Here is a 13,424-nt window from a genome sequence, read left to right as displayed (position 1 = left end):
AACAGAATGTTCCCCAGGGTGTAATGAATGTGGTCTTCTCCATATCTTCGGGTGGCATCTTAATCTGATTATAATTGGAAAATACGTCCATAAACGAAAAGACTTTGAATTTAGATGTATTGTCTACCAACATATCAATGTGTGGCAGAGGGAAATCATCTTTCGGACTAGCTTTGTTCAAATCTCTATAATTAACGCACATACGAACTTTTCCATCCTTCTTCGAAACAGGCACAATGTTGGCCACCCACTGCGGATACTCAACGATAACAAGGAAACCAATATCGATCTACTTTTGCACTTCTTCTTTGATCTTCACTGCCATATCAGGATGAGTCCTCCTTAACTTCTACTTGGATGGAGGGCACTCTGGCTTCAACGACAATCTATGCTCCATAATCTAAAAAAATAATAAAAACAATTACTTAGAGCGATGGATAATAACATGAACATCAACAGCGATCCAATTGTTGCAAGCCTTTCCATGCGTCACAAAATTGGTGCAGTCTTTATCTTCATCATCCTCGATCACTGCAACTGAGTGTTGTTCATCACCATTAATGAACCCTCCGCTACGGAAACTAGGGTGCATATCTTCAGTCTTGACAACAGACATCCCTTGCTAGAAACCCAAACCAGCTCGGTTCTTGTTCTCAGCGACCTCTACCATTCGGCCCCACTGATCAAAACTACCATCTTCAACAATCTTCTGAGCGTCTTTAAAAGAGGACATAGGTGCCCCAACTCTCTTCTCTTCTGCAATAGATAGAGCTTGGAACAGAGTTCCAATCTCATCCTCAGCTTCCACATACGAGAAAGATGACAGATGACTCACTAACAGCGCTTTCTCTCCATCCGCAATGACGAGCTTACCATTCTTCACAAATTTCAATTTCTGATGCAGAATGGATGTCACAGCTCCCGCCTCATGTATCCATGGCCTTCCTAACAAACAGCTATAGGCCGGGTGGATATCCATCACTTGGAAAGTAATTTGGAAATCACTCGGACCTATCTTCACTGCAAGGTCCACCTCACCAATAACAGTCTTGCGAGACATATCAAATGCTTTGACGATCACACCACTGTATCTCATTTGAGCTCCTTAATATGATAATCTGGACAGAGTTGATTTAGGGAGTACATTCAATGAGGAACAGGTATCAACCAACACATTTGACAATGCGTCCTTCTTACAATTCATTGATATATGCAGTGCCAGGTGTCACATCTCGAAAAATACGATTCCTCGCGATGGTCGCGGAAAATATTTATGTTCGAATAGAGTCGCAACCGAACTTTATTTATCCCAATGAAGGGATAGGAAAATATCGATAAAACCTTTAGGAAATGGAATAATGGTCATCACAACCATATTCGGGTTCGGGAGTGGATTACGTAAGGGGAAGGTATTAGCACCCCTTACGTCCGTTGTACTCAACGGGAACCTTTTAGTTCTAATGTGTGTTTCGAGTGTTAATTTATGTTTTTTTGTTATCTTTGGGTTATAAATATATTGAGAATAGAAAAAGATGGGAACCTCAGAAAGGAGAAAGGGGAGGTTTTTTATTAGTGTGCTCGGGAAGATACAGTAATCTCCTGCCTACGTATCCTTATGGTATAATAAGGAAATAAGAGCATTCGTAGTTCGGGAAACTACGATTGGTTGGTGTTTTTTAATGAACAACTATTTAGATCGCATCCTAAAGGCTAAACATTGGCTTGTCTACTCTCGGCGGAGGCTTAAGCATTAGTTTGTTGTGCGCATCAGAAAGGATTAAATAGTGTTCTTTTGAAAAAAGTTTTGATCACACGGAGGTGACAAGTTGAATTAATGTGTTGCTTGTTTTGATTGGTTAAGATGTTTTGATCGCACGGGGGCGCGGAAGATATATATTTGATGTGTTGAGACATTTTGTTGGATGACGGTTACTCGGATATTCGAGTAAGACAACTCGTAACCTAACAGTCGGGAAAGGGAATAGAAGACTCTAGACCGCTTTCTGTTTCATCTGAGTAATTATGAAAAGGATTGGATAATAATTAAGGTGTTTTGAATGGATGACGATTACTCGGATACTCGAGTAAGACAACTCGCATCCTAATAATCGGGAAGAGGAATAGAAGACTCTAGATCGCTTTCTGTTTCATCCAAATATTTATGAAAATAAGGTTGTATAAGGTTGATGTATTTTAGCATGAACGACAAATACTTGAACAACTGAGTAAAACGACTCATATCCAAGCATTTGAGAGGAGGAGTTGAAAGCTCAAAACCATCTCCTTTTCCGTATAGTGTGTTATGAAAATGATTAGATTAGGTTATATATTTGTGGGAAAATGACAATTGTTCGACTGACTGAGTAAGAGAACTCGTATTCAAACAATTGGGGAGAGAAGTTGAAGACTCAAAGTCATCTCCCTTTTCATTTAGCTTAATATGAAAATAATTTGATTTCATCGGGGTTTGGAAGTTTGTAACGAAATGACGAGTGTTTAACTGACTGAGTAAGAGAACTCGTATTTAAATAATCGAGGAGAGGAGTTGAAAACTCAAAAACCATCTCCCTTTCTGATTCCTTTTATTGTAAGAATGTTTGATTTAATTATGCTTAAGTGGATTAGAAATGACGACTATTTGACTAACCGAGTAAGAGAACTCGTATTCAAATAATCGAGGAGAGGAATTGAAAACTCAAAGCCATCCCCCTTTTCATTTCCAAATGAAATGGTGTTTGATTGTGATTGGGTATTTTAATTTAACTTGAATAGAAATACTCGATGTTGGATCGAGGTTTTAAATTCATGTTTTTGTGAAGTGATTGGATTTTTATTTAGTGAATAATCTATCTAATCTATTAATTAAAACCGAATAGGTCTCATTGTAAGAAAGCCCAAGAGTAAGCCACGTGAGGTTGATGGTGATGCTTTTACAAGCGATTAACTTACATAGGTGTTTTGAAAATGGGCTCGACTTTGAATTGAGAAGTATGTGATTTATTTTGAAATCGGCTCGGATTATTTTAAAATCGATGAAAGCGACGTGATTTTGTCACAATTATAATATATCATTTTGTGTACACTCAAGGTTCAATATAAACAAATTGGTAAAGAATAATCATGCACATACACTCCTCAAGATAAATAAACATCTAAATTATGAAGGTCATTTGTGATTCTATAATCAATTAATTAATTGAATGTTTTAACGAATTATTTTATTTTAATTAAATAATAAGTAGTAATAAAAAAAATGAATATAACCAAATAAATAAATATTAATAATGATAACAACCATATAATTGTGTATTTAATTTTAAGAAATAATAATAATAATAGTAATATAATTACATATTTACTATATATATATATAATATATATATATATAATATTATATATAATAATATATAATATATATATTATATATATAAAATATAATAATACTAACAATAGTATAATTATAACTTCAAAAATAAAATAATATTAACAATAGTATAATTATAATTTCGAAAATAAAATAAAATAATATTAACAATAGTATAACTATAATTTCGAAAATAAAATAAAATAATATTAACAATGGTATAATTATAATTTCGAAAATAAAAATAAATAACTCAAAGCATTGTTCTATTCTAAACTGGAGGGGTGCAAAAAAAAAAGAAATAATAGAATAAAAAGAAAATAAATGGCAGAAAGAACATGGGGCTTGAGAGAGGTGACCCATTTCAGTCCACAAGGGGTTCAGAATAACCCAGTCAAACGTGTTGACTTCAGGGATCCATTCCAACCATCAGATCAAAAGCTTTGGCCAGGTTTGTTAATCGAATGGAGACTACAAAGGGTTGCGTGGTAACACGATATACCCTCATGCATGGGAACAGAGTCGCCATCCCCTTCTCTCTGGTGACAAGTGTCTCAAATTGGTGACACTTGTCACCGCCACCTCACCAACCAAAACACAGTTTTAAAAAAAAGAAAATTGGAAACGTAACAACATTTCAACTCATTCTTTCTCTCTCTTCAACCTTACGCTCAGAAGGAGCTTTGCAAAAACCTAAAAATTCTTCTTTCTTGGAGAAGACGACCGGAGGCGGCGGCTCACGGTGGAGCCTCCGTCCTTCTCCTGTAACCCTACCCAAAACGTGACCTAAACTACTACCTACAACCTCCCGAGTTCGAATCCGGACACTAAAATCCCTAAACCAAACTCAAGGCATTTTCATGTTACGATTTAAGGCAAAATAAAGAGGTTCGTTCTACTTACCACGGCGAAAAAGATGGAAATACGATTTCAGGCGAAGAAAAGTATTTTTGATCCGAGTTCATCGCCGGCAATCCGTCACAGTTTTAAATAAGCTCTTCTCAATCTTTCTTCTCGTTTCCTTCTTCTTTATCTGTTGACTTATGTTTGATGATTATGGATTACAAAACTGTTTCAACTTTCTATTTTATCTTTCACTGGTTTTTTCAGAAATTTTATGTTTAATGTTCTTAATCTCTGGGATTTCTGAAAAATGTTTGATGTTCGCTGTTTAGTTTTTAGGGTTTTTTTGAAATATCTTGCTGTTGTCTATGATGTGTGAAAAAAAATCGCTCTGTCCCTCCTTTGCTGTTGACTTCTGTTCTTTTTATGATGAATTTTTCTAAGCCTTAAAAAACTCTCTGCTGTTACGCTTTTTTCTCCAGATTATATGGGATTCCACTTTTGTTGATTTGTTATTGTTTTAAGCCATTGTTGAAATGCTTTTTGGATATTCATGTTAGTCTTCTGGGTAAAGTTTTGAACCAAGTAATTTATTTAGTTATTTTTCAGTTCCTTAAGCGCTTCTGAAAAGTGCTTTTTAATTAAGTTGTTTTTTCTCTTTGCAGGTTACAGGTGAAGTGACCTTGATGGAACGGAATGTGGGCTGCGTGAAGATGGGAGTGTAATGCTTGTAGTTTAATTGAACTTTGGTGCATTTGGAAGTTGTACAACTTGTTTCATTTGAAGTCTAATAGCCATTAACAACTATGTATTCAACATGATTTTAATATTATTTCAAACAATTTCTCCATATTAATTTTATGTTATCTATGTATGTATGTAGAACTTCATGTATGAAAGTAAAATGGACATTGGAAATGGATTAATGAATTCAAATATTTGAATGCACCTCTTTAATCATGTCATAACGAAGTAGGTGTATGAATGTGAATGGAGTTATAAAGTTCAAAGTGCATTCTTAACCAAGCATGAACAAGTAGCATGAAATAAATCTAATTCAAAATGTATGGTATGTACGAAGTGAAAAGATGATGATTATGAATGTGGTTGACTTATGATTGAAAATTTCCATGGAAAGCTTGAAAAGAATTGAATCATTACTTGTATAAGACAATGGGATGTGCATTGATTTATGAAAAGAAAGTGAATGGTTTAGCATATTATGAAGTGTAGTTTGGCCTAGAATTGGTTTTTGAATGAAATGAATAACTATGATACATAAAGCATGTTGATTTTGTCAACAAATGTGATGGAATTATATAAGGTGGAATGTGTAAATGGACTAGTGAATAATGATCATACAAATAATAACATGACTCTTAATACTTACTAATAAGAAAATAGATTTTGGATTAGTAATGTAAAAAAGATTCAAACCGCATTTTAATTTATGAACACGCTTATGCAAATGGGCCTTTGAAACAAAGAGATCTCATAGGTAAACCACAAATGGCCGGACAAAATTGGGGTATGACAGCTGCCCTTATTTAATTACCGCAAACCGGTAAGTGATAATGACAATAGTCTTTACGCATTCACGGTGAGAGATAATTAAATACAAGAAGACCCTAATTTTGTCCTAGGAAATGAAAGGAAGAAAATACAGGGAGAAAATGCGGTGAGAAATGGCAAAAGACATTATCCCACAGTAAAATGGAAAATCAAGACTTTCTGGGAGTCGTCAGAACAGTATCTTGGACGTCATAGTCGAGATATGTTAGTAATGGAATGACATCCCTAGCTAAATCTCAAGATTTTTCAGGATGCTAGAGCAGTATAAAGAAAATCTGGCATGAGACTCTTCATGTTGATGAAGCAGCATCTCAACAATAAAAGTGAGATTCTCTATATAGAGTCGAAACAGCATCTTATCTGATAGAATTAAGATATTCCAGACAAAAGGAATGATACCTTAATTGAATCTAAGACTCTTTGAGGATACTTAGATCAGTATCTCTAAAAAAATCTGAAATGAGACTCTTCATATTGATGAAGCAGCATCTCAAATAGTAAAAGTGAGATTCTCTGTATCGGGTCGAAGCAGCATCTTATATGATAGAATTAAGATATTCCAGACAAAAGGAATGATACCTTTATCGAATCTAAGACTCTCCGAGGATAATAGAGCAATATCTCTAAAAAATCTGAAATGAGACTCTTCATATTGATGAAGCAGCATCTCAAACAGTAAAAGTGAGATTCTCTGTATCGGGTCGAAGCAGCATCTTATCTGATAGAATTAAGATGTTCCAGCAAGGGAAAGATACCTTAATTGAATCTAAGACTCTCCGAGGATATTAGAGCAGTATCTCTAAAAAAATCTGAAATGAGACTCTTCATATTGATGAAGCAACATCTCAAACAGTAAAAGTGAGATTCTCTGTATCGGGTCGAAGCAGCATCTTATATGATAAAATTAAGATATTCCAGACAAAAGGAATGATACCTTAATCGAATCTAAGACTCTCTGAGGATATTAGAGCAATATCTCTAAAAAATCTGAAATGAGACTCTTCATATTGATGAAGCAGCATCTCAAACAGTAAAAGTGAGATTCTCTGTATTGGGTCGAAGCAGCATCTTATTTGATAGAATTAAGATATTCCAGCAAGGGAAAGTTATCTTAATCGAATCTAAGGCTCTTTGAGGATATTAGAGCAGTATCTCTCAAAAAATCTGAAATGAGACTCTTCATATTGATGAAGCAGCATCTCAAACAGTAAAAAGTGAGATTCTCTGTATCGGGTCGAATATCATCTTATATGATAGAATTAAGATATTCCGAACAATGGAATGATACCTTAATTGAATCTAAGGCTCTTTGAGGATATTAGAGAAGTATCTCTAAAAAAATCTGAAATGAGACTCTTCATATTGATGAAGCAGCATCTCAAACAGTAAAAAGTAAGATTCTCTATATCAGGTCGAAACAGCATATTATATGATAGAATTAAGATATTCCGAACAAGGGAATGATACCTTAATTGAATCTAAGACTCTCCGAGGATACTTAGAGCAGTACCTCTGAAAACAAAATCAGATTCTTCAAAACGATGAAGCAGTATCTCAAACAGAGAAATGAGATTCTTCAGACAAATGAAGCAGTATCTCGAATGTTCATCTATTGGGGGAAATTTTTAAGAAAAGACTCCTTTTGAGGGAGATTTACTGGAAATGCTCTGCAGGGCTCTTAAGAGACTTTTTAGGGTAACCTCTGCTTGGGGAGCGATGATTGTAAAGAAAATTGCTGGAAATATCTTTATTAATCATAAAGTCAAAAAAATGATTTATTGAGATATAATCCCACGAGCATATGCAGGGTAATAACTTCATTTGGAAATGAGAAATGTCCGAGACATATGCGAATGACCTTGGATCCTGTTATTTTATATTTGATTTTTGTATGATGTTCCACTTTAGGTGGGAATTCCATGTATGGGATGTATGCAAGTATGCAATTGCTGGGGATATTTGGCTGTGCATGTAGGAATGCGAATGATTTTTATTTTGTTGAAATTCCCATTTTGTGGGAGTGTTACACATGAGTATATTGATGATTGATATGACTGTGTTTTTTTGAATTTCCTTGTTTGGCAGGAAATTATGCATGAAATGATGCCTGTGATGCATGTAGGAATGCAACTGGGTAATTGGATATGCCCCGATTAATACATTTCGCTTTGAGGTATGATGCCAACAGTATGGATTTTTTATCATTGGGGCGACCAATGGAGATTAAATTTTAATGCCCCTGCTAGGTGGTTTTGGGAATATATCTGGGTTGTTCCGAGTCATTGAAAGGTTCAGACTTTTCAACACGCGATACTGCGTCCGTGATTTATCAATGTTTCTGTTGGAAATGTGATGGAGCCTTGCCCCGGTCTGGCTATACCATGAGTACATTTATGAGAGGTATGAATCAGTAGTTTAAAGTAACATAACTGTCTGCAATCAGTCCTGCACCTTTATGAAAGACAATAGTGAATCTTGGGGATTAAAGGATTCGTCCGCTTACTGTTTCAAAAGCAATTTTACCACTTTATTCAAACATGCATTTTATTTTCTCCAATAGTTTTTTAAAAGTGATGTTTATCAAAAATAAAAGGTGCTTTGCAAACAAACAGATAAAATAAAAAAATGATTTGGGCACACTTTGTTGAGAAAAATTCTATTTTATTGATTTGACCCTTAAATGGGTGATTGTACATAAAGACGTAATTCCTTAATGAGGTAATTGCGGTGCATAGAAACAAAATGGCAATGAAAATTGACTTTTTATTGAGTTTCCACACTACTATGATCCTTATGTCTTTGATAGCCCGAGCATTTTGCTTTTGAAAAGTGAGGTAGACTAATTCTTTGTCTTCGAGGGTATGTCAGATGTCTGTAAGTACAACTCTTTGCCTTGGAATTAATCCCTAACTTTTGCCTGGACCACCCTTTCGGGTTTTCGATCCACCGGGATACCCATTTTTTCCTGAGTCGCCCTTTCGGGTTTTCAACTCAGCGGGTCAAATTCTTTTATTTTTATCCCTAATTTTTGCCTGGATCGCCCTTTCGGGTTTTCGATCCACCGGGATAGCCATTTTTTTGCCTAAATCGCCCTTTCAGGTTTTCAATTTAGCGGCTTTTATTATTCCACTTTTTTAGGCGAAGTACTTTTTAACAGCATCAGTATTGGTGGGAAGCGGCAACTCATCACCGTCCATAGTTGCTAGAATTAGAGCGCCTCCGGAAAAGGCTCTAACCACCACAAATGGGCCTTCATAATTTGGTGTCCATTTCCCTCTAGAGTCTTTGTGAATGGGCAAGATTTTCTTCAGTACTAAATCTCCTTCTTGAAACACCCTGGGATGAACTTTCTTGTCGAATGCCTTTTTAAGACGCCTCTGATAGAGTTGACCGTGACCTAACGCTTTCAAGCGTTTCTCCTCAATAAGGTTGAGCTCGTCATACCTTGATTGAACCCATTCCACCTCGTCTAGCTTAGCCTCCATCAGGACTCTCATCGAGGGGATCTCTACTTCTATAGGGAGAACTGCTTCCATACCGTATACCAAGGAATAAGGGGTTGCCCCTGTTGAAGTTCGTATTGACGTGCGATAGCCATGTAACGTAAAAGGTAACATCTCGTGCCAATCCTTGTACGTAATAACCATCTTTTGGATGATCTTCTTGATATTTTGATTTGCAGCTTCAACAACCCCATTCATCTTAGGTCGATAGGGTGATGAGTTGTGGTGTTCGATCTTGAATGTTGCGCATAACTCATCCATGGTCTTGTTGTTGAGATTGGACCCATTATCAGTGATGATTTTGTTGGGAATCCCATATCGACATATGATGTTATTTTTCAAGAAACAGGTGACTACGTGCTTTGTGACATTCGCATAAGACACGACTTCCACCCATTTGGTAAAATAATCTATGGCCACCAAGATAAATCTGTGTCCATTTGATGCTTTGGGTTTTATCATTCCAATCATGTCGATGCCCCACATAGAGAAAGGCCAAGGTGATGCTATGACATTCAGCGGAGTAGGTGGTACATGTATTTTGTCAGCATATATTTGGCATTTGTGGCATGTTCTGGTGTAATGATAATAGTCGGTTTCCATCGTCAACCAGTAGTAACCTGCCCTTAGAATTTTCTTGGCCATGGCATGCCCATTGGCGTGTGTACCGAAAGAACCTTCGTGTATGTCCCTCATAAGCTGATATGCTTCATGTTTGTCCACACACCTTAACAAAACCATGTCGTAGTTTTGTTTGTACAATACCTCCCCATTCAAGAGGAATTTTGATGCCAATCTCCGGAGGGTCCTTTTGTCAAGGCTGGAAGCCTCTGCCGGATACTCCCTCTTCTCCAAATACTGTTTGATATCAAAGAACCAGGGTTTACCATCTGGTTCTTCTGCTGTCGTCAGGCAATGATCCGGTTCGTCAAAACGCCTAATCTCAATATGAGGCTGATGGTTAGGCCATATTAATTTGTACATGGAAGCCAGAGTTGCCAACGCATCTGCCATCTGATTCTCTTCTCGAGGAATATGAGAGGAAGTGATTTCGTCGAACTTTGGGAGTAGCTTCATCACATAATCCCGGTATGGAATTAGGTTAGCATGTCTTGTTTCCCAATCGCCTCTGATCTGATGTATGACTAAAGCGGAGTCCCCAAATACTTCTAGTATCTTGATCTTCAACTCAATAGCTTCTTCCAACCCTAGTATGCAAGCTTCATACTCGACCATGTTATTTGTGCAGGTAAAACAGAGCTTTGCGGTGAATTCTATATGGAAATTCTTGGGAGACATCAGCACTGCCCCAATTCCATGGCCTATTGCATTTGAAGCACCATCAGACGTGAGCATCCAGCCTACTCTTGGCTCCAGGCTTTCCTCTAGTTCAGAGTCTTCAACATCCTTAACAATCATGATGTCCTCATCTGGAAAGTCAAATTTCAAAGATTGGTAATCCTCCGGTGGTTGGTGAGCAAGATGGTTTGCTAGTACGCTTCCCTTGATCGCTTTTTGTGCAACATATTGGATATCATATTCTGACAACAACATCTGCCGTCGAGCAATCCTACCAGTGAGAGCTGGTTTCTTGAATATGTACTTGATGGGATCCATTTTAGATACCAGCCAAGTTGTGTGAGTTAGCATGTACTGCCTGAGACGCTTAGCAGCCCATGCGAGTGCACAACAAGTCTTCTCGAGTAATGAATATCTGGTGTAATACCCCATATTTCCTTAAATGCCTAAACTCCTATTAATTGAGACCAACTGAGTTCCTATGTGCTCTAAAAGTTGTCAATTGGGATAAATAGAGCAAATAGTGAGTTCAGGTTGACTTAATTAATATTATTTGGAATTGACCTTTTAATTAATTGGGACATTTTGGTAACACTAGTAATGGGTCAATAGCTCCGGTAAAATAAATATTACAAGTTAGTGCCACTTGAGATATTTGTTACTACCACTCCACCACTTCCTAACCACACAAAATAAGCATGGCCACTTGTTAGTAACCTTGACCCACTCACCACCACATGTTTGTGTCTTATACTACCTACCACTTGCCATTTTCTTTTCTATGTATCAGAAAGGATAAATAGAGAGAAAGGAAAGAATAGGAAGAAAGAGGAAATCTTAAGAGAAAGAAGGAAAACAAGGTTAGTGAAGAAGAAGAAGGAAAGCCTGGAACTGTCGCACCTCAAAAATGATGATAATGCGATCCCTCGCGATAGGACGCGGAAAAAATGTTGTTCGAAACAGAGTCGCCACCGAACTTTATTTATTCCAATGAAGGAATAGGAAAATATCGAGAAAACCTTTATAGATAAGAATAATGGTCGTCGCAACCATATTCGGGTTCGGGAGTCGATTACGCAAGGGGAAGGTATTAGCACCCCTTACGTCCGTTGTACTCAACGGGAACCTCTTAGTCTGATTTTGCTATTTGACTGTTACTTGACTGTTTATCTGCTTACTTCGAGTACTTAGAATTGATGATAGATATGGGTGAAGACCTCATGAGGGGAAAATGGGAGGTTTTTTATTAGTGTGCTCGCGAAGATACAGTAATCTCCTGCCTACGTATCCTTATAGTGCAATAAGGAAATCAGAGCAATCGTAGTTCGGGCTACTACGAATATTTGGTGTGTTTTGTTTTGATGAACGACTGTGTAAGTCGGCGTTCTAACGGCTAAACGCTGGCATGTCTACTCTCGGGGGAGGCTCTAGCACTGGTTTGTTGTGCGCATTAGAAAGGATTAACAGTGTTCTTTTTGAAAGGGTTTTGGTCACGCGGGGGTGACAGGTTGAATTGATGTGTTTGGGTGTTTTTGTTTGGTTTGTTTCGATCGCTCGGAGGCGAGAAGTTAGGTTTGATGCGTTTGAGATGTTTTTGGAGAACGACGAAAGATTGAGCAATGTGGTGTTCACCAATTGTCCAATTCTTTCGAGGAGTAATAAGGCGTCCGCCTTTTAGTCCCTTTTCATTCGAATTATTTTGAAAGTTTGTTTGTGGATGTTGAATATGCACGGTAGTGAGGCGTACGCCCCCTACTTGCTTATCCAAAGAATAATGAGGCGTACGCCACCTATTCTCTTATCCAAGTTTATTTAACGTGTTTTAGTCGGAAGCCGATAATTTGTGCAATATGGCGTACGCCAATTATTCAAATAATCGAGAGAGGGTGAGGCGTACGCCTCCCCTCTTTTATCATCCGAAGTTTAAATTGTAAAAGATATGTTTGGAGATGTCGTATTTGATTTGTGAAAATAAGTTGTATTTTGAATTGGTAGGTTTGGATTTGAAGATGATTTGAGTTTATTCGATTGTGGTTTTGAATTGATGACGAAGATTCGAGCAATATGGCGTACGCCAATTATTCGAATAATCGAGAGATAATGAAGCGGATGCTTACTATTCTCCTTTTCATCTGAAATGTGGAGTTAAAAGGATTAGGATTTGTAATTGATTTGAAACATTATGATTTGAAGTCGTATGATTTAAGGTTTAATTTGATGACGAAGACTCGAGCAATGTGGCGTACGCCAATTATTCGAATAATCGAAAGATAGTGAGGCGTACGCCTCCTATCCTCTTTTCATCTGAAATATGGAATAAAAAAGATTTGGAATTTTATAGAAATGATTTGAAGTATTATGATTTGAAATGTTATGGTTTGAATGATAATCGGGTGACAAGAACTCGCGCAATATGGCGTACGCCAATTATTCGAGTGCTTGAGAAATAGTGAAGCGTACGCTTCCTATCTCCTTTTCAACTGATCGCTCGACTGTGCGAGTCGAGAATGGGATACAAACTGCAAGTGCACAGTTCTATCGCGTAGTTTTAAAAGATATCGATCCCACAGGGACTTATGAATCGATGTACCGTTATCTAAGGTTACTACGTAAATCTAAGGTGAAAATGTTTGATTGTTTGGGGAAAAGGGAGCTAAGAGCTAAACTAATATCTAGATTAAATATTAATAAAACGGATATCGGTATGTGGTTCGTCAAAACTAGGGAATCAATTCCTTGTCGGTCTCTCGGTTTTAAAATAAATCGTTTCGACTAACTTTATTGGTTAAAGGTTTTATCTCAAACTCTCGCTCTGTTGAAGAAACCATGATCTTATGTTAATG

The sequence above is a fragment of the Lathyrus oleraceus genome, chromosome 2, assembly GCF_024323335.1.
Source record: "Lathyrus oleraceus cultivar Zhongwan6 chromosome 2, CAAS_Psat_ZW6_1.0, whole genome shotgun sequence".
Lineage (NCBI taxonomy): Eukaryota > Viridiplantae > Streptophyta > Magnoliopsida > Fabales > Fabaceae > Lathyrus > Lathyrus oleraceus.
The sequence above is the reverse complement of the archived record's forward strand: the minus strand, read 5'-3'. Positions refer to the sequence as shown.